This window comes from Pinus tabuliformis, chromosome 7, assembly GCF_031772625.1.
Source record: "Pinus tabuliformis cultivar Carrire ecotype Pingquan chromosome 7, CPIR1, whole genome shotgun sequence".
NCBI classification, from domain to species: Eukaryota; Viridiplantae; Streptophyta; class Pinopsida; order Pinales; family Pinaceae; genus Pinus; species Pinus tabuliformis.
This window is the reverse complement of record NC_142293.1, coordinates 1,180,336,787-1,180,359,784: the sequence shown is the minus strand read 5'-3', so window position 1 is coordinate 1,180,359,784 and position 22,998 is coordinate 1,180,336,787.

Sequence of the window (22,998 nt, the reverse complement as noted above, 5' to 3'; positions counted from 1 at the left end):
TTTTCCCCAAAACTTGGGCTTTTGCCCCAAAATTAATGTTAGGAGACCCTGTCCCAACACGAAGATGAAGAGGAATTGTTGTTAAACTATCTTTATTCTAGTGGGAAACTTTTTTTTGTGTAAAGATGAAGTACATTAACCATTGATCCAATAAAGAAGTGTTTAAGGAAGTACAACCTTTCATCCAATCTATAACAACCTTTGAATCCCCTATCACTTGTAAGTTTAGATTGTTGAAGTGACACAATTAAAATGACTAACATAAACAATTGATTTGTATGATTGTAATACCTGTTAGGTAGTCATATTTTGTTCCTATACTAAATTAGTCATTCATGTTAGTCATTTTTAGTTGTATTATTTATTAGCTAGTCGTATATACTAATTCATGACTAAATTAGTTGTTTATGTGAGTCGTTCTTAGTTGGGTTACTTAAGACTGCTCATTTTTTGTACTGTTCACTTGGAAAAGTTGTGGTAACTAACTTTTTTAGTGACCTAGTCACTAATTTCATCATTTTGTACTAGTGTATTAGGCATTTATGGTTAACAAAAAAATCAATACATCATATTTTGCGAACAAAGCTTATATTTTTAATTGAGTAAGAGGTACATTGCTTTTTTTTTATACGCAAACTTTATTTTCTTAACAAAATATCCATAAGTCTTATTGTGTTATGAACATCATTTGAATTATTATTTTTTCACAAATTTCATTTTTCAATTAAATTGTATAATTAGGGACATATTTCACAATGTATAATCAATAATTAATATCAATTTTGAAGCTAGTTGTTCATAGGTTTCGTGTGTGGAGCTTTGAATGTCAATTAAGGGCATTATTGAGTGTGGAAATAGTTGTGTGAAGGTTGTTTCTAATTCTTCTTTGGGGAAATATTTCACAAACTGTCCTAACTACACACTTGGTTTATTAATTGCATAGTAGGCAAGTACGTATTGCTATGTTTCAATTTCCTTACATCCATCCATGTAACATGTTTTGTACATTCTCTCTTTGCACAAGAAATGCTTTGTTTTTTTATATATGCATTTGTGTTATGTTTAAAGTGTAAGAAAATCATGTCTTTATATTTGATGTTTTCCTCCTTATGTGGTTTTCTGAATGCATGAGCATATGTGTACTCAGAGAATTGAATGTTGAGATGACTTTTAATTATCAGTAGCTTCATTTTATATTAATCATAGGACATACATGGAGATGATGAAAAATATGGATGGAGGTTTTATCTCTGTTGCATGTTTCAGATACAAAATAGTGGGAGGTGGTGATTTATAGGGAATCAAGAATGCAAGTATTTGAAATAGCTAGTACAGTAAGGGGAAAAATACTATTTGTAGCGATAGAAAAAAAAATGGGGGTGTGTAGTGTTTTCTCTTTTCAAATTTCGTTTAGGACCTTGGAGTATTGTCCAAGCTCTTTTTTCCTTACATAAACTTTTATCTATAATTTTGAGCTTAGACAATAACATGAGTGCAAAGATAAATAAGTTGTGCAATATTGCAAGCTTCTATACCAATTTTCCTATTTTCTCTTGCCAATGGTCCGAGTTTTGCTTTGTTAAGGTCTTCTCTCTAATACTCTATAGTATTTTGTAAATGTTGGTTTTCTTTACGATACTACAAGAATTGAGTTTGCCAAGCTATTTGTAAATCAAATTTGGTTTGGTTTTACAAGATAGTGGGGACTACTTGTGAAGTCAATTATTCATATAAGGTTCTATGTTGAGAATATGGGCATATGATGTAGTGCCAATGAACCAAAAATGATGCACCTATCATTAATGCTAGTATCATATTCCCATCTTCTAAGCATATAACATTATAATCAATAAAATGAAAAATTTGATCAATGAAAAGGATGCCAATGATAGTGATGATTATATCAATGCTATTGATCAATGTTCATAGCAATAACACACTGTCAAATCACTCACATAATTCAAAACAATACAAGAAAACTCCATATTTTTTTTTTCAAATATCAATTGTAAACCATTTTTATATGTAATTTGTTTATACACATAAAACTTCTCTACTTAAAGAAAATTAGTATTTAAATAAGTCCTACTAAAGACATAAACTTGTTTTATTATATGAAGGTTTTCCCATATTAAAGCTTATATTATAAGTCATACAAGTTATAGTAGTAAATTGTAAATGAGTATTTATAAGCCATTGAAAAGAATTAGAAATACAAAATAGCATTATGCATGACCCATTCAACTGGACAAATATACAATAAAAACCTTTCATAATGAAAATTAGCAATTTTAATCATTATGTTCTGCCACAAATACCCTATCCTTTACAAAAACACATACTTAGTACTCCTCACAATAAAATCTCCATACAATGAAACATAATAATATTCTCCAGCCTTCTGCACATACGTTGTCCTTCGTAGACATTCATATGATATACGATCAAGAAAATGTGTAAAAATATTAGGTTTGTTCTTATATTGTAAGTCACAAACGTTATAGTAGTAAATTTTAAATTAATATTTTTAAATCATTACTAAGTACAAAAGTAGGTAAAAGCAACTCATTGTGCATTACTAAATATGGAAAAGAGGTGGAATTACAAAATTGGATTATGCACCACACGTTCTCCCACACAAACCCACACTAAAAACACTGCACAATGAAAATTAACAACTTTAGTCTTTATGTTCTCCTGTATACACCCTTTCCTCTACAATGATTCATAGTTCTAAAGGAAATTCTCTACTCAATTTCTCCCCTGCACATACTTCGTACTATGAACAACAAAACCTTCATACAACGAAACATAATAATACTCCCCGCTCTCTTGCACATACCTCATCCTTCATAAACATTTATATGATATACCATCAAGAAATGTATAAAAGTATTAGATTTTTTTAGAAAATCAACAAACATAACCCATCTTCATTAATTTCCACATGCACCCCAAGTTGTCCCAGAAATATAGAGTCCTAATAAAAGTTTCGCACAATGCAATCGCTCAGACAAACTTTGTAACCCATCCTAATTAAATCTCTACACAAGTTCTCTGCTACACATAATTCATACTCTACAAAGTAAAACCTCCTTCGTGCCTTTCATAAACATTCATATGATATACGATCTAAAAATTTGTAAAAGTATTAGATTTCTTAGAGAAATCAATAGGCATACTCCATCTGTGCATAGTAAAAGCTCTACACACCAAAACATAATAATATTCTCTATTCTCCTTCGCATACCTTCATATGATAGATAATCATAGTTCTCTCAAAAATATCCCATCTTAATGTCGTATTTGCCATAAAATCTCACCACGGTAAAATCTCGATGCAATTAAATCTCCCACATCCACACACACTTCTTCTCCTACACATAACTTGATACAATACATAATCCTAGTTCTCGTAAAAATACCGTGTGCTAATTTCATCTTTTTCATAACAGATCAACAGAGTAAAATATTTATGTAATAAAATCTCCTACACATACCCTGTCCTATGCAAAGATTCAATTCTAGCATTAATGCTCAAAATAATATTGAATTGACAATTTCCTCTCCACATAATTCTTCCATGCACTCTTCATTCACACAACCACCTTTGAATAACCACATGCCTCCTCTGCACAACGACCATTGTAAAACCTTGACCTATTAACTTTCAGTGAGACTACACTAGAAAGAGATCAACAAGCATTGTGTGATGCTCATTCGATAATGCATATCAAGACTACATAGCCTAGAAAAATCTAAACATTTAAATTAAAAATATTAATGAAGATATCACAATTTTCAAAATAAAAGCTTCGCACAATGAAACATGATAATATTCGACATTCTCTCGCACATACCCAGTCCTTCGTAACCATTCATACGGTATACGATCTCGAAACATGTAAAAGTATCTTCACACAATGACTTATATAGCCTATCATTGTTGGCTTCTCCCCTGTGCAAAGGACCTATAACTACGTGAGTTATGTAATCATGGGGAAGAGCACTACCTTAATAGTGTCAATGTAAGTATTAACGTCACACCCCTCACCATTAAAATTGCAACTCAGAAAATTAGTTTTTTTTATTATTCTTTAAATCAATTGTGAGGTACTAACAGATACCAAAAATAAAACACTCTCCACGAGAAGTATGTCCTATCAGAAGGTACTAGGCCAATCAAAAGTTAGAAATAAGATATCTAGAAAATTATAAAACTATTTTTGAGTTCCTGCAAAATAGAGAAAATTCTTATTTTCTCGAAACTTTGGCTAAAATGACAAAAAAAACAAAATAATGGATGGTCAATGCAATTTGACTATGAGGCAAATTTTATAGTCCCTCACGAGGCACAAACTAATAAATATGGATGTGATTATGGAAAAGATGCCATCACTATATCAAGGTATGAAAGATGAAAGATAATAGAAACCATGAAAGTTATTGAATCTGTTGCAGCATTGGAAGATATGAAAGAAGATAAAGTTTCTTTTGATCACTGTGCACTAACATTCGGAAGTAAGATAATTTTTTGACTTAATCTCATGTTTTGTAAGCCTAGGTGAGACTTATAATAGGAAGCATTAGCTATTAAAATTAATGCGCAGTATTAGAGAATAATTTCACATGTTAACTAAACTCATTGAGTCAAGTTAGCTAGTTAAATTTAGTAATTGTCAATCTTGTTTGTCTTATGTGTGTCGCCGTAAATATTAGCATGACTATACTTAGTGTTTTTGAGTCTTCATAATCTTGTAATCTTAAGCAATTGAAAAAAGGCAATTCATTGAGGAGGAGGTCACATTTGAGTGTGTTATTTACTGGTTTCCTTCTCTATGCATCTATCATTATTATTATTATTGTTTTCTCTATTTAACATGTTTTCATAATAATTAGCTCCATGTATAGATATGTAAATGGCTTTGTGTGATTTGATCCACAACTATGTAATATTACTCTCATTTCAATTAGTCACCTTTAGAAAACTAATCACTATAATGTATAAATCGATCTTGGATAGATTGATTCCTTTCATTAGATGTCAATAACGAATTATTAAGACTGTCAAAATTATATATATATATATATATATATATATATATATATATATACCTATATATATAAGTTTGATAAAAAAAAAATTAATCTTCTTAAAATATATTTTTATATACTTTATAATTACAAAATTTAAATTTCTTATTCTAAATCTCAAAAAAAAAATAAAAAAACAAAAAAAATATTTATTAATTAAAATAAAACTAATAAATATATAATAAAAATAAAATAAGACAACCAATATATTTTTTATATACTTACTACCATCGAAATATGAAATTTTGCAATATCATTCTAAACAGGCCATACCCAAAGATATTCCAATCGTTCTTGTTTCTTCATTCACTTAATTGAATCCTCTTAACCCTTCTAAAACATGTTGGCACTACATTACCATGTCATCCTTAAAATCATAGTGGCCAACAATATCCGAGTCAAGTTGATCGGTGGGAATGAAAAAAATAATCAATTTCATTTATATCGTATTTATAAGGTTAATGATTTGATAAAAGTAACGTTAACATTGTAGTATTAACACTTATAAGAATTATCTGATAATGTGGAAAATGTCTCCTTTACAAAATGGTTTTAATTACTTATTTAAATTAATATCAATGTTGCAAAAATATATATCGTTCCAAATATATTAACGAAATGGTTATAGTAGTTAATCCTAATATATACTAAAACCTTGAAATTTAAAAATTATAATAAATGACAAAAGCATAATTTTATTTATCATAATTATTATTATTAATGATAAAAAAATTAATATATAGATTATATGTAATAATATTATTAATTATATAGGGTTATTATCACTTTTTTATATCGATGTTTAATTTTTAAAAGTATTTTGTAACAAAATCATGAGTCAATATTATAGTTTATCAATATTGTAGAAAAAATCACATTTTTTTTAATTAGAATTTAATTAAAAATATTAAAAAGTTTAACTACTTTGAAAATAAATTTTAATATATTAACAAAATGTTCTAAAATATAATTATTTTATGTATTAAACTTTTTTTTCTAAAATTTGTGAGAAGCCTTGGTAAAGGGGTAAATAGAAACAAATGTAAAAACCAAAATTTCAAGTAAAAACTATATTTAAACAATAATATTTAAATTATGATATCAATTTATTAATATATTAAAAACAAATTCATCATTTCATAAACATAATTAAAACTTAATAAAGATATTAAATTAACAATGAGTTTAATTTCATAAACATAATTACAACTCTAACGAAGATATTGAATTGAGAATAGATTTTAAAACATATTTATACCACTTTTTTTTCGATTTCTAATTGAGAGTAATTGGAGATATTTCTTATAATATATAACATATAAAGTATTTTTAATTGAAAAAAATATCTTTTACAATATGTAAAGAATATAAACCATTCCATGACCATATCAATTATAATCACGTCATGTACACATGACACATAGACTACTTAATAATGACATAAAAATAAAATCAATAAAGGTTTAGGCTGCTCTACTTTGACCTGTCGTGTACTTCATTTCAATGAAATAATAAACCCCAACGTTTTAAGCCATCTCGTTGCTTCTTCCGACGTCAACGAACTATCGCCAACATCGGCAACTGATAAGTGTTTTTCAGGGAAAATTGAAAATTTCGCTAGCTCCATCTATAGTCAGATGTTTTAACTTTTTTCTGATATGCCCTCCCATCGTCATAGAGCTGATTCGATCTCTTGCTCTTCATAAAACGTTGAATCCGATTCAGCGATTCTTTGAGGGTATGATCGCCCATATTGGCAAAACAGAACCTAAAACACCCAGGTTCACTACAGTGGCAAGAAGAAGCGGGTGAAACATTCAACCCAATCTCTTTTGAAATTATCTTTAGCCGTCCACCAGTGTTCAAATCTCCACCAGTATTTTAGTCTCTCCTTCTAGGTTACGGGATTGCAGAAGATGTCTGAGATTGATGATGTTCAGGCAATTGATGCAGCCACACGCAGTACAGAAACGAACATTTCGTGTCTCTTCCGTAACCACTTGGTCTCCATATACACAAGCACGTCGATTGATTCAACTTCTGCGTGTGTATCATTCGTTCAACCGTAGCACGGCAGATCAAGTAGATAGCATTCCAATATGGCGATATCGATGGACGGCCCAACAATGCAGCAGCAACAAGACGCTACTAAGGGATTGCCTGCAAGAGTAGTGCGCCTTTCATCGTTGGCAACGTGTAAAGCCCATGGGGAAGACTCTCCCTATTTTGACGGCTGGAAGGAGTATGATGCTAATCCCTACCATCCAATAAACAACCCTTCTGGAATCATCCAAATGGGTTTGGCAGAGAATGGGTTATGTTGTCTACCGTCATATAAGGAGAGTCTTCGCAATGGGTTTTACACGTTGCCAATGATGAAAGGCGGTTATGTTGTCTACCGTCATATAAGGAGAGTCTTCGCAATGGGCTTTACACGTTGGCAATGATGAAAGGCGGACTACTTGTTTAGGGAGTTGTCTATAATGTGATTTTTTGGAGAATTTGGCGGAAAAAATTGAGCTTAAATTTTGATTTGTATTATTTAAATTGGTTTTTAACTGTATATTTGGATTCAGCAGCCTGAAAAACCCTGGAACGTTTTGATTGTGCAGAAACTATCAAACTTGTGATTCCAACTACTATCGGATTTTAACCAAAAAAACCCACTCGAAAAACTTCCAAAAAATCACATTATAGAGAACTGCATAGCGTAGTAGAGTCTGGATGTTGCAGTATTTTTGGGCCGTCCATCGATATCTTCATATCGGAATGCTATCTACTTTATCTGCGCTGCTACGGTTGAACGAATGATACACACGCAGAAGTTGAATCATTCTATATGGAGACCCTAGCTTTATAAAACTTCTCCACCGACCCCAAAACCCTCATTTATGACGACGGCTACATGGCACGAACCGACATTTACCACAATGACATAAGAAATTCCGGAAAACCTATTGGAATTAAATGTTTGAGTCCAATGACATAGTTTTCAGTTTATTTTTTCAATTATTTTCCTTCTCTATTTTCCAGTATGTATGCCGCACACCATTCCAAAACCTGGAATAATTCGTACATCCCTGAATAATTGTTACATCTAGAAAATGGATCTTTGCATAGATTTAATATTAACGGTTCGTCGACAATGGAACTTTTGAAAGATTTAATATTTACAATTTTTCGACATTAGATCTTTTCAAATAATTATTATTTGGAATTTCTTAGTTCCGCTGCAATGTAGTTATCACCGGAACCGCCCATCTGCCGCTGTAGCCGAAGCCATTTTTCATTTAACAATATATTAAACAGATCCTGGATGTAACGTTTTTCTTCATAAGAATATAATTCTATTACAAAGAAAAGTTCTAAATTGATTATATATCAACTGATGTTTGACTATGACTATTTATAAAGCGATCTTCCTACCTCCACGCTACAGTACTGTTAAATTTAAAGCGATATCTTCCTGCATCCACGCTGAACAGTACAGTATAAATCAGGCTACACACTACAGTATTATTGAAGTTATGTAGTCTAAACAGAATTTAAGTGTAAGTACAAAGATTAAATCACGTAAGGATGCCCCTACCCTACAATCTGTGCGTATTAATGAACCACAGCCGGTTCTGTGGCAGAAGAACAGTAAGAATTCTTTAGGCCAGGCACCATTAACTTATCTTATAAAACGATCCAATCTGAAATTTGTTTTTTATAAGTTTATTTAAATTTTTTACATATGTATAGGTGCAAAATAATTTTCTTCTATTATATAGAAGTTCTAGATTACTATTTTTTCTTATATGCAAGTATACGATAGGGTTCATACATAACGTAACACAATTTTGATTAAGCCAAACATGCTTATGTAACACAATTTTGGTTAAGCCAAACATGCTTATCTTGAATGGGAATCACCACTACAATGATTTAAAAAATAAAAATAAAGAAGTCTAACCATGGGAAAACTCTACTTTAAATAAAAACTTTAAAACAACATGATAAAAATGTACCAAAAAAAACATAGTAAAAGAATTAAATACTAGTATAGATTTATTTTAAATATAGATTTTACATAGACTAGAGTGTTCTAATTTTTTTTCAAGTGTAATTTTTTTTATGACTTTATATTATTTAAATGTTTTGCATATTTTTATTTTTAGGTTTTTCAAATTTTTTGAAAAGAAATAAGCAAAATTTCAAGTTAATTTTTGATAATTGATTCACAGCATTATACATCATATTGACCTGTAAAATAAATCTCTAAACTCAATAATTATTCTATATAATTGTGTTATTCTCTGTATAAACAATTTTTTAATTAAATTAATAAAATACAATAAAGTCAATGGCCACTCGCCATGGTTTTGCAACCTGTATTTGTACGATACAATATGTAACATCTCTATCTTAAAAGCAGAAAGCTACATAATCGACCAGTACAATACCTTTTTTTTAATAATGTAAAACGTCTCACAACTTCTGATAATTAAAACTTATTGATTATGATTTACTACCATGGAAAATCGTGTGTAAGAATTATGGTGAAATTATAATTAGAATTAGAATTTGCTTAAGTTAGAATTATGGTGAAATTATGGTACATATGAACGAAAGAAGGAAAGCCTCTCTTTTTCCCATACAATGTGTAACATCTCTATCTTGCACGCAGAAAACTACATAATTGACCTAGAAATTGGTACGATATTTTTTTTTCTTAAATAGTGTAAAACTTCTCACACCTTCTCATCCTTAAAACTTATTGATTCTAATTTGCGACCATGTCGTTTATATTAATTGTGCAGATACTTAAAACTTATTATTCTAATTTAAGACCCTGCAAAATCGTGTCTTTGTTCAACTCAGAATCATGGTCAAATTATGCTATATTAGGAGGAAGGAAAATTAACAATAAATATAATAATTATACCAGTGTTTAAGGTGTCTTTATTTTTATTTTTATTTTTATTTTTCCTTTTAATTGGTAAAGAAGTTTTTAAATTTAATTAATAATATTATAATAATTACACCACTTAATGTGTTTGTTTTTGGAATTGGTCAGGTTATATATGTCTATTTTTTTTATTTCCATTTTACATTTGATATAGGTCAATTTTAAATTAAGTAAAAAAAATGAATTAGACATTCTATTATAAAATGGACCATTTTGCTAAATAAAATTTGATTACATGTAAATGAATGTTATAAATAATAATAGTAAATTGTCAACTTATTATAATTGGAATAATATTAAATCTCTAGCAAATTGGTGAGTGGGGGCCAACTAACAAATCTAATTTTTAAAATTCATTAATGGTAAATGTAAAGACTAAGCATATGTTGACTATATTTCCTTCAGAATCAATGTAGGCCCTCAATTAAAAAAAATGTCAAGAGCTCATCTAGTTGAAATAAAAAGCTTTTGTCAATTAAATTAAATTAAAATATTTTTAAAAAAATAGACATTTTATTATTTTATGAGAAATGTAACAAAATTTTCATTGATTTTAAAAATTTAAAAATTAATTATTTAGATAACTATAATAAACGTCCATCAAATATTTTAAAATTTTCATAGTAGTATACACTAATAAATGATTGATATTTATCTCCAAAGTAGTTTTTCTATCTTTTTTAATTAAATTAATTAATTAAAAATGTTATATGAATAAGTGTAATATGAAATGAGTGATGGTTTTTAGGGCATGTAGTATTGATAAGCCATAGTAATGGGGCATCATATTACAATAAAGTCTATTTACAAATTAAGAATCTCTATGATAAACTAAAGATAAATATATTTAATTAATTTTTAATATCTAAATTAAAATTAAGATCATGATTTATTTAGTTTTAATGCTTTTGAAAAAAATTAATAATAATAATAATAATTTAATTTTAAGATCATGGCTAAATTATATGTTAAATTGAAATATGACATTTTTCATTTAAAGTTTATAAATGTATAATATATTAATGTTCTTTGAATTTGAACCTATAATGTTTTACTAAAGAAACACATACTCTTAACCATTGTTTATATATATATATATATATATATATATATATATATATATATATATATATTAATTTTTCGGCATTTATATTTATGAAATTGAGATTTATAATTTGTCCATTCCACATACAAAAGAAAAAATATATATATATATATATAAACAATTCAATAATGTGAAAAAATTTTAAACTTTAAATGCATATCATATACTTAGTAGGTATACTTCAAATCAATAGTGATGAGTGTTTACTTATTGTCTCAAATTAAAAATTGGTAAAATTATTAAAGAAAAATAATCATAATAGCAAAATTATTAACAGTGTTCACATTCAATTGATGGAAAAATTATGAAATCAATTAAATAACTATCTTTCATTTAAACTAACTATTTCCATTTAAAATAATATATTATAAATGCTTTATTTTTTAAATACAGTTACTTTTTAAGTTATCTATAAAAAGTTTAGAGTCAATCAAATTCACTTTTACATAGCATTATTTTAAGAAAAATCATATTTAAATCTTTGTGTTAATAAAAATTTGATAACCTTAGTTTTTACAATTATATTACATTATACATATTTAGATTAATAAGAAATAAGAAAAGAATATGCATCACTATAATATGACATTGAAAATAAAATATAAATAAGAACAATTACAGAACTCATAAAAACTTTCAGAAGAAAAAATTCTAATTTTATTAAAATATAATGAATTGTCTTCATCTTGGAACTAGGAAAGGTACAAGGGTTTTACATAGGTTGATTGTGATAACTGTAATGTGCACTCAAATATTTATTTATATATCATAAATAAAAACTAAATATATTCATTTTTAGAATGTGGTTATGGAGCTTCATGTTCAGAATCCAAGATACCTATGATGTAGTGGGGAACAAACACCTTAAATTGAATTTGATTTAAACAAGTCATTCTCTACATGACTTCTTACACTATTCTTGATGCTAGCATATTTAAACAAGTCATTTTCAGCATGGATCTTAACACTATTCTTGATACTAGCATATTAATAAATATGATAAGATTTACATTAAATTATGTACTTTCAAGGGTTTACTTTAGGTGTTCAAGGGATTTTTTAGGTGGAATCATATAAAATGCTTAATTGAAAATTGGGATTAATTTTGATTTTTTTCAACCAATTTATAGCTACATCATAACCTAACCAATTTTTTATATAACAAAAAATATCTAATTTTTTTTGTTCAAGTTCATATAGAAATTATGGCTTTCTAGATTCTTAAGATAACTCTCACAAAAAAATTCTTTAACTAATTATGATAAAGTCCCACCTTAAATCGTGTTCAATGTGAGAAGTTATTCTATATTTTTTTGTTTAGGAATGACCATCCTTCACATAAATTCTTATATGGTCACGCTTTATTATGGGACTTGCATGACTTGTGCAAACGAAACCGTAATTACTTCTCGAAAGATGAGAAAGAAAAAAAAGAAAATTTTAACATCCACAATGCTAAAAATAGCCTATGGGAAACATCCACAATGCTAAAGATAGCCTATGGCACCTCTTTTAGAGGGAAAAACTTGAAAAAAAAATGTGCCTCAAGAGATTTAATGCTCTTCAAAATGGATCTATATTGGTTCACAATAAAAATGGAGGAGCATACACGGTGTCAAAAAGTTCTACACAAAAACTATTTATACATTGCATTCAAAGCCAAATTACGAGGCACATAAATAATGCTCATGAGATCCAACATACATTACATTCAAAGCCAAGCTACAAGCCCACATAAATAATGCTCATGAGATCCAAGAGATTCCAAACGACTAGAATATTGTTGAGAAAATCTCTTAGAGAAACTCCAACAACCAACAACTCAATCTTACCTATTTACTAATATAAGCATTATTTCCAAGTGCCCCCTTTAATGCTTACATTCACATCATTACAAATATTAATACAAAAATTGTAAATTACAATTCACATGTCTCATTTGTCTCACTCGTCTTCCTCTGCACTTATCCACACTCCGAACTCTCTAGGACAATGCTCTTTTCACCACCACAATCTTCAAAGTTCCCTTTCAACTGATTTAAGACATAATAGTCTCTAACCATCTTTGATGAACTTTGTATAATTAACTCTTCTCGATCTCCCAAAGTACAATCTCGATAGTAGACTATATCTAGTAGTCAATCATGCAAATGACCTTTCTACACACATGGATTTCAGGACTTAGCTTCTAGTTGATGTTCTTGAAGCCATAAGTAGAACAAATTACATCAACCTATAACAGATTCAAGAAAATGAAAAGTTGAAAGCCACTAGTTTAATCATATTCTTTTCTTCATTAATAAGTTTTGCACCTTTTACCAAACAAAATATAACTAAAATCCACACAAGCACAAATATTCCAAAATATGATTCGTCATAGGCTTCTCATACCCAATCTTTCCTTCTACTGCCAAAATAAAGCTGCAACAATGACATCTCCACAACTCTAAAATATTTGGTGCTTTTCCTTGATCCCTTCGAATAGCATGAACGTGCTCTAAAACTTGGTTCTCCTCGCAGATGAATAGTGTGGTGCAACTTCCCATGAACATCACCCATCGAGACATGTTTCAATTGTTGTAGATCTCGAGATTTATCGCTTGACTTCCACTGAAGAATCATCCTCACAGTAGTATGAGTGTCTCGAATGATAGTATCATGGATTTCTGCGATATTCTCTGAAAGAAATCGACTGCTTATAAATTGTCCCATCGATTGCCTACGTCTTGGTGACATAACCTAAGAAATAAGAGCACATTAGAGTTGTCCACGTAGGCTTCGGTTACAACTCGTTGATCTCGGAAGAAATACTTTTGTCAAACCTTTGGTACCTTTGACCCAATCCTTGATGAATATGGTGATAATGTCGGAGGAAATTACAACCTGAAAAACACGTTGTCCTGTCACCCGCAAGCTTGGAGGAGACAAGCCTTGGTGTTATTCCACTGACTCTATTAAGATCAGAACTATGCCCTAATGCTCTCTCTCAGGTTGTGCGCATCCAAAATGGTGGGCAACTCTTCTCTTCCTGTGGATCTGCTGCAAGGTCAACATGCTACAAGCAGCTTCAAACTTGACTGCTTAAATTTTCTGATGCATTGGCGCATCAATGGCAACCTCGACATGGAAGTGTGAGGTATGTTCATGACCACCACAAGATGAGAAAGTAATCTCCTTACATCGTCGAAGTAAAAAATGGATTTGAAGAGAAGTTTACCCTCCTTATTGGCACCGTGCATGAAAACAGAATATTGGAAGAAACTAGAGCTAATTCCAACTACTGCCTTTATTACTGCAGTCAAAATTCAATAGAGGTTTTAATGCTAGTTCTAGAAAACATCGACAATGGGGAAAGCTTCCTGAAGAAGTGATTGCCCCAATCAATCTCCAGAAGTTTCTTCATCCTGTATAAACACCTGTTTGATCGATGAATGTATGCAAGTTGTGAGTTCTTTGTATGTGTTTTATGTTCTATGTTTATGTGTCTCTGCTCTCTGAGATGGTATCAGAGCGGTGCAACAGAAGTATGGTGAGCACCATGTGAGGCTTGGTGGTGTGAGTTAGAGCTTTGTGGTGTTGAGCAATGTGAAGAGGTAGTGAGTCATTGTTGTGTTTGAGTCTCTGCTATCTTTTTGAGTAAGAGGAGTGTTTTGTATTTGTGAGTGTGGCAGCCGTGGCAGAGAACGACAAGGGATAGCGGTGTTGATGATGTCTGAGTCACCACGTTGGCTTCTTATGAGGGACACTGCTGATTGTGTGAGCTGCTATTCATACTGGTGCCGCTGCTATTCATAACAGTAATTTGTGTTTAATTCTCTCTTGTTTGTTTTTACTGTGGCGAAGAGACATATACTGCATTGGGTTCTATTCAAAAATTGGACAAAATAGTTATGTTGTTTTCTTTGAAGATTGTGTTTCTGCATTTTTATATATAACTGTAACTAGATTAAGATCAAGACTCTGATTTGAGTTATGTGTTATAGTTATTAGCAGTTTTAACGAAAGTTTCTTTAAGTGGCATTTTAGTTTTTAATTGAACTGGTTTACAAGTAATGATCTCGCGGGATAGAGATCTAATAAGTCTTAGGTCAATGCACTGCACCATAGCAATGTTTACGCATGAAGTTTGGAATTGAGGATTATGTAAGTGTTGTAAGTATTGGGGAGAAATGTGTGGTTGCATCATCCTTAACATTAATGTTTGGGGTTTTAAGATATAGCAAGGGAACGTGATCATTGCCTTACATGTTTTTTTGGAAGACATTGACATGCAGCATTACGTAATGTTTCCATAGCAGCAACAATATATTTCTATAGGATCTTTAAAAAAAAGAAAATTGGTGATTGGAGGAAATTTTTTTCATCATGGAAAATTTGTTGCTTCATACTTATATGAATGAATCCACCAAACTTGATGGAGAAAATTATGTGAATTGGAAATTCGAGTTAATGACTATTTTAGAAGGAAATAGTTTGTGGTCCATTGTGAGTGGGGATGAGCCCAAACCCATTGTTGCAGGTTCTATTCTAGATTGGGAGAGAAGGGAGACAAAAGCAAAGGTGTTGCTACGTATGTCCGTAAAGGACAACATTATTCCTCACATCAGAGATTGCAAGACATCAAAAGAAACATGGGATACGTTGAAGGTTTTGTATGAAACAAAAAATACAAACTGGATCTTGTTTTTGAAGACTAAGCTTTTATCTCTAAAAATGGAAGAAAATGAAAATATAAGCAATTTCGTATCTCATGTCAAAGATTTAAGTGATAATTTAGGAGATATTAGTGAAAAGGTGTCTAGTACTGACTTAGTCACCATCATATTAAATGGCTTAGTGCAAGATTATCAAAAAAAATTTCAAGTCTTCCAGCTAGAGAGAAACCCCCTACATTTGATGAATTGACAGGAATTCTTCTACAAGAGGAGGAGAGGATGAAGAGATTTAATTTGGACTCTAGCAGTTCAGATTTGGCATTGGTGGCGAAGGGAAAATATCCATACAGAGGCAAGCCATGGGACAAGAACAAAGGAGGCAAGTTTCAAGCAAAACAGAAAGGTATGACACAGTCTAAATCTCTAATCCATAAGAGAAATGATGAGTGTTATTATTGTGGCAAACCTGGGCATCATTCTAAAGATTGTTATAAAAGGAAATATAATGAGTCTAGGCAAAGAGACAGAAGGCATAATGGAAATTTTGTGGACAAAGATACCTCCATCAGTGATGGATTTAAAAATCTTAAATTGTTTGTTTCTGATGTTGCATTGTTGGGTCCCTATAATACTAGTGATTACACCATTACTATTGTAGTTATACCCCTTATTTATATTGTTGTGCCCCTATTACCCCCATGTTGTTATTTCTGTGCCCCATAGAATCGCTCTATTGTTATTTTTGTGGCTTTATATTATTATTGTTAGGTCGGTTGGATTATATTGTGACTCCTTAGACTCCTATATATAGAAAGGAGGTTTTGTCATTTGTATAATAAAAGAATTGTTGATTTATGTAATGTAAAGGAGGTTTCCCCCTCAAAGAGGCTGAATTCTAAGGTGTTGATCTATCTTTTCTATCTTTTCTTGAGCTGGTTTCATAACATTTGGTATCAGAGCTTTGGGTTCTAGGGTTTCACTGCTCCAAACAGGTCATCGTGGAATTTTCACTATAACTTTTTTTCTGTGATGTTTCAGAAGTCGCAAAAAAACCATTTGAGAAGAAATCGCGCTGAACCTTGGGTTCAAATTTTAGAGCTTTTCGCGCAATATTTATGGAGATATGATCTGAGGAAGTTGGTTTTTTGTAGACTCCTGAATTACATTCAAAACAGGTGACCTGGGGAAAATCGTCATAACTTTCTCTCTGTGGATCGGATTGAAATTTCGTAAGAAGGTACAGAAAGAGGACGGGCTACAGTTTCTTGTATGCGTGTTTCAGTTTCAGAGGTTGAAACAGTGACTCGTGGCATGTCGTACAAATTCGCTCTACTGAACTAGTCTAAAAGCAAGTCACTATGGGACATTTCAAATAACTCTTCCTTGGAGAATCCAATTTGGGTCAGAATTGTGGCATTGGAAAGAGGATGCAGAAGGATACTACAGGTCACAATTTCAGAACTGGATGATCCAAAATTATAGAGATACATCAGATTCAATATCAGGCTTCTATAAAGTGAAAAAAGGTGTGTAGTTTTTTTAAAAATTTTGTGTAAGCTTGGTTTAACAGAATTCAAAGGGCATAGTAAAGCATTATTATCAGTAACTGATGCCTCGAGGAAAGAAAATGCAAACACCTAGTAAGGAACCTGAAAGCTATAGTATGACTCATGAAGAAGAGGAAGAAATGCTACATGATATATCAAAATTACAAGAACAAGTGCAACAAATGTCACACTCACAAAAGCTAACAGAAGCTAAGATAAGTGGCGTGGAATCTAAGATAAATTGCGTGGAATCTAAGATAAATGGCGTGGAATATAAGATAAAGGGCATGGAAGCTAAGATGGATGATTCGAAGACAGATTTGAAGAGAGACATGGCAGATTGGAAGATAGATTTGAAGACAGACATGGCAGATTTGAAGACAGATTTGACAAATTTTCTACAAGAAATACTTACTAATGGTGAAAAGGTTGTAAAGGAAACTCATGATGTGAACAAAAGTAATGTTAATCATGATTCCATAGACGCTAATTTTGGATCGAAGACCCACCATATTCCAAAATTCGATATGAGGAAGTTTGATGGCAAGGATCCCGCCACATGGATATTACAGATGGAGCAGTTCTTCGATCTCAAAATAGAATGAAACAACAGGCAGATCAACATCGCAGTGAAAGAAGTTTTGATGTAGGTGATTGGGTATTCCTACGGCTACAACCATATAAGCAAATGTCCCTAAAGAAAGCTAAGAAGGATAATAAATTATCACCAAAGTATTATGGTCCGTACAAGGTGTTGCAAAAGATTGGTACTATGGCATACAAATTGGAGCTTCCTGCAGCTTATCGATTGCACCCAGTTTTCCATGTTTCATGTTTAAAGAAGGTTATAGGCGACAAGCTCCCAGTGCAAACAATATTGCCAGAACTTGATGAGGAAGGAAAAATTATATTGGAACCGGAAGCAGTCACAGAAACAAGAACTCGACAGCTATGAAATTGATCAATTGCAGAGTATCTTATCAAGTGGAAGAACTTATCCGCTGAAGATTCCACATGGGAGGATGAGAATTTTATGCAGAAGTATCCAGAACTACTCAAGCGTTGAGGACAACACTTTTTTGAAGGAGAGGGGCATGTTGGGTCCCTATAATACTAGTGATTACCCCATTACTATTGTAGTTATACCCCTTATTTATATTGTTGTGCCCCTATTACCCCCATGTTGTTATTTCTGTGCCCCATAGAATCCCTCTATTGTTATTTTTGTGACTTTATATTATTATTGTTAGGTCAGCTGGATTATATTGTGACTCCTTAGACTCCTATATATAGAAAGGAGGTTTTGTCATTTGTATCATAAAAGAATTGTTCATTTATGTAATGTAAAGGAGGTTGCCCCCTCGAAGAGGCTGAATTCTAAGGCGTTGATCTATCTTTTCTATCTTTTCTTGAGCTGCTTTCATAACATGCATTGTCTGTGGAAAATGATGATAAGAATGCTTGGTTCATTGATTCTGGTGCATCAATCCATATGTCTTGTAATAAGGAGTGTTTTGATGAATATTATGAAAGCATTGATGGAACATAAGTTTTTCTAGGAGATAACAGATCACTTAAAGTCAAGGTTATGGAGTAATAGGTGTGAATTTGCCTAATGGACAAGAGAAACAGATCCATAATGTGATGTATGTTCTTGATATCAAAAAGAATTTAATTTCTATTTCTACTATTTCTGACCAAGATTTGAAGGTGGGATTTGTTAAATCATAGTGTGTAGTGAAAGACATTCAAGATAACTACAAGGTTATTGCCATAGGAACCAGAGTTGGATGCTTGTATTAGTTGGATGTGACCAGGAAAAGTCATCAAGCATTGGCATCTACAACAATATCAACAGTAGATTTATGGCGTCAAAGGTATGGACATCTAAATCAAAAAGATTTAATTCTACTTCAAAAGAACACAATGGTTGAAGGTCTTCCTGTCTTGAAGAATGATCATATTGAATGTGAAGCATGTGTACTTGGCAAGCAACATAGGGAGAAATTTCTTATACATGAAGAAAAAAGTCAAAGGGAAATACTTGAATTAATTCATACTAATGTATGTGGACCTATGCAAACTAGATCTATTGATGGAGCATGGTATTTTCTTATTTTTGTGGATGATAGCTCTAGGTATACATGGGTTTATTTCATAAGAAAGAAAAGTGATGTTTTTCACTATTTTAAAGAATTTAAGAGTATGGTAGAAAAACAAACTGGTAATTACATCAAAATTTTGAGATCTGATCAAGGGGGAGAATTCAAATCAAGAGAATTTAATCAATATTGTAAAAGCAATGGGATTCTGTAACAATCTACAGTGCCACATACACCTCGGAAAAATGGGGTTGCTAAGAGGAAAAGTAGAACATTAGTTGAATGTTTACGTAGTATGCTTCCAGGTAAAAAGATCTCTAATGTTTTTTGGGTTGAAGCCATTAATAGTGTTGTTTGTTTGAAAAATAGGAGTCGAACAAAAATTTTAGAGCTTAAAACACCTTTTGAAGCATTTTATGTGTACAAACCAAAAGTGAGTCATTTAAGAGTTTTTGTTTGCAAAGCATTTGCTCATATTCCAAAAGATGAAAAAAGAAAACTTGATGCAAAGTCAATTAAGTGCATATTTACTAGTTATTGTGATAATTAGAAAGCATACAAGTTGTTTGATCCCAGTACTCGTAGACTACGTGCAAGTAGGGATGTGGTGTTTCATGAGATTGCAAATGAAGGTGATAAAATAAATAATTCTAGTGTGTGGCATGATGTTGATGATTATGTCAAATTAGATCCAAGAGTTGAACAAGAACAGGAAAAAGTACAGGAACACGTACAAGTTCAAGAGCAAGTAGCATCAAGCAGTCATGACACTCCAAAGAGAGGAGAGGAGACTCTGCAAAGCCAAAAGAAAGATGGAAATAGGAAAACTCCAAGAAGGTCATCACATCAAAGTCAGGTACCTATAAAGTATAAAGATTATGCATTAATGTATCTTGTTATGAATGTTGTAGAACCTTCAAGCTATGAGGAAGCTAAAGAATATGAAGAATGGAGAAATGCAATGAATGAAGAATATAACTCTATAGTGAAGAATGACACATAGGAATTAACATAATTGCCTAAAAAAAAAGTTCCCATAGGATGCAAATAGCTTTATAAATCTAAATTTAATGTTGATGGAAGTATTGATAAACATAAAGCTAGATTGGCTACAAAAGGATATTCACAAAAAGAGGGAATTGATTATGAAGATACTTTTGCACCTGTAGCTAAGTTGAACACAATTAGAATCATGATTGCATTAGCTACAAAATATAATTGGAAAATGCATCAGTTAGATGTCAAATCTTCATTTTTGAATGGTGAGTTAAAAGAAGAAGTTTATTTAGTACAGCCTGAAGAGTTTGTAAAATAGGGACAGGAGCATCTAGTTTGTAGGTTAAAGAAAGCTTTATATGGTTTGAAACAAGCACCAAGATCATGGTATGTGAAAATTGATTGTTTATTTTATGAGAAAGGTTTTATGAGAAGCAAAAATGATCCTAAATTATACATCAAGGATGATGAAGGCAAGAATGTTGCTTTAATATTTGTATATGTTGATGATCTTATCATAATAGGAAATGCATGCAAGTTGATTGAAGAAATTAAAAATCAGTTGTCACATGTATTTGAGATTAAGGATATTGGTGAATTGCATTATTGTTTAGATCTTGAAGTTTGGAGGGAAACTGGTAAGACACTAATCACACAAAGCAAATATACAAGGGAAATCCTTAAAAGATTCAATATGATTGAATGCAAGGCAACATCTACTCCTTTAGAACATAATGTCAAATTGTGCAGTAATGATGGAACCAAAGAGGTGAATGGAACTATGTACTGTCAACTGGTGGGAAGTATGAACTATCTCACCACTACCAGGCCAGATATAGCATATTCTGTCCGCATACTTTGTCAGTTCATGGCTAAGCCTTGTGAAAGCCATTGGAAAGCAGCAAAGAAAGTCCTTCCATATCTGAAAGGAACACTTAATTTTGGTATTATGTATACTGATGAATTTGATGTTGAATTGGTAGGTTATTCTGATTCTGACTGAGCTGGAAATCTAGATGATAGAAAATCTACTACTAGATATGTGTTCAATATTGGTTCAGGACCAATATCATGGAGCAGTAAGAAACAACCAACTGTTTCATTGTCATCCACTGAAGCTGAGTATAAAGCATTATGCAGTGCTACCTATGAAGCAATATGGCTTAGGAGAATACTTGAAGATGTTGGAGAAACACAACAAGCACCTATAGTAATCAGATATGACAATCAAAGCACTATCAAATTGGCAAACAATCCTATACTTCATGCAAAGACAAAATACATTAAGACACAACATCATTTTGTAAGAGAAAAATTGCAATCAAAAGAAATTGACTTATCATATTGTAATACAAATGAAAATGTGGCTGACATATTTACCAAGCCTCTTGGAAAGGCTAAATTTGAAATGTGTAGAAGTAAGTTGTGCATTGTAGAAAATCCAAATTATGTTGTAAGCCTAGCTGAGACTTAGACCAGCAGGCATGACAATTAAGAGTATAGTGTCTTGTTTATTGTATTAAGAGTATGTTTGTTATATAGTTGGAATTAAGGGGGAGTGTTGGAAGAAACTAGAGCTAATTCCAACTACCACCTTTATTACATCAGTCAAAATTCAACAGAGGTTTTAATGCTGGTTCTAGAAAACATTAAAAATGGGGAAAGCTTCCTGAAGAAGCCATTGCCACAATCGATCTCCAGAAGTTTCTTCATCCTGTATAAATACATGTTTGATTGATGAATGGATGCAAGTTGTGAGTTTTTCGTATGTGTTTTATGTTCTGTGTTTATGTGTCTCTGCTCTCTAAGACATAACTGTCGATATCATTCTCAATTATGCTCTCGGTACCGTGTGGTCTGTAAATGGAGAATTCCCTGACGTGCGTCATCAAAAAAAAAAATTCCTATTCCAAGTGAGTCTCACACTTATTTATAAATTTACGACCCTGAACAATGGACCGATGTTTGAGAAAGAGAGTCTTCTTCGCAAAATATTAGACGACTACTCTGTGTGACCACTTGTCACGTTGATGTTTGACCAAATCAAGTCGTCTTGCGAACTCACATGCAATCATATGCACAACAAAAAACAAACACACTCCTACTCTATGTATAGAACATCAAATCTCATATCTCTTGCATCCTCGTGAGCCCTCCCATGAGAAATACAAGCTTAAACCTGCTCTCATATGAACCAGAAAAATGGAGTAGCAGACATGGTGTACATATATTTTACATAAAAATTATTAGTATATTGAATTCAAAGCCAAATTACAAGTCATATAAATAGTGCTCATGAGATCTAGCAAACTTCAAACAAGTAGAATATTGTTGATAAAATATCTCAACAAAATTCCAAGAATCAACAATCCAATTCTACCTATTTACTAATGTGAGGATTATTTCGAAGTTATATATGCATATAGCATGTATAATTTTTTATTTCTAAAATTGTATTTTTGAATGCATAAATGGATACAATGCCTTGAATCTTTACTTGGACACTTGGATTGTGTAAACTACACCACATAAATTTGCAATTCTAACA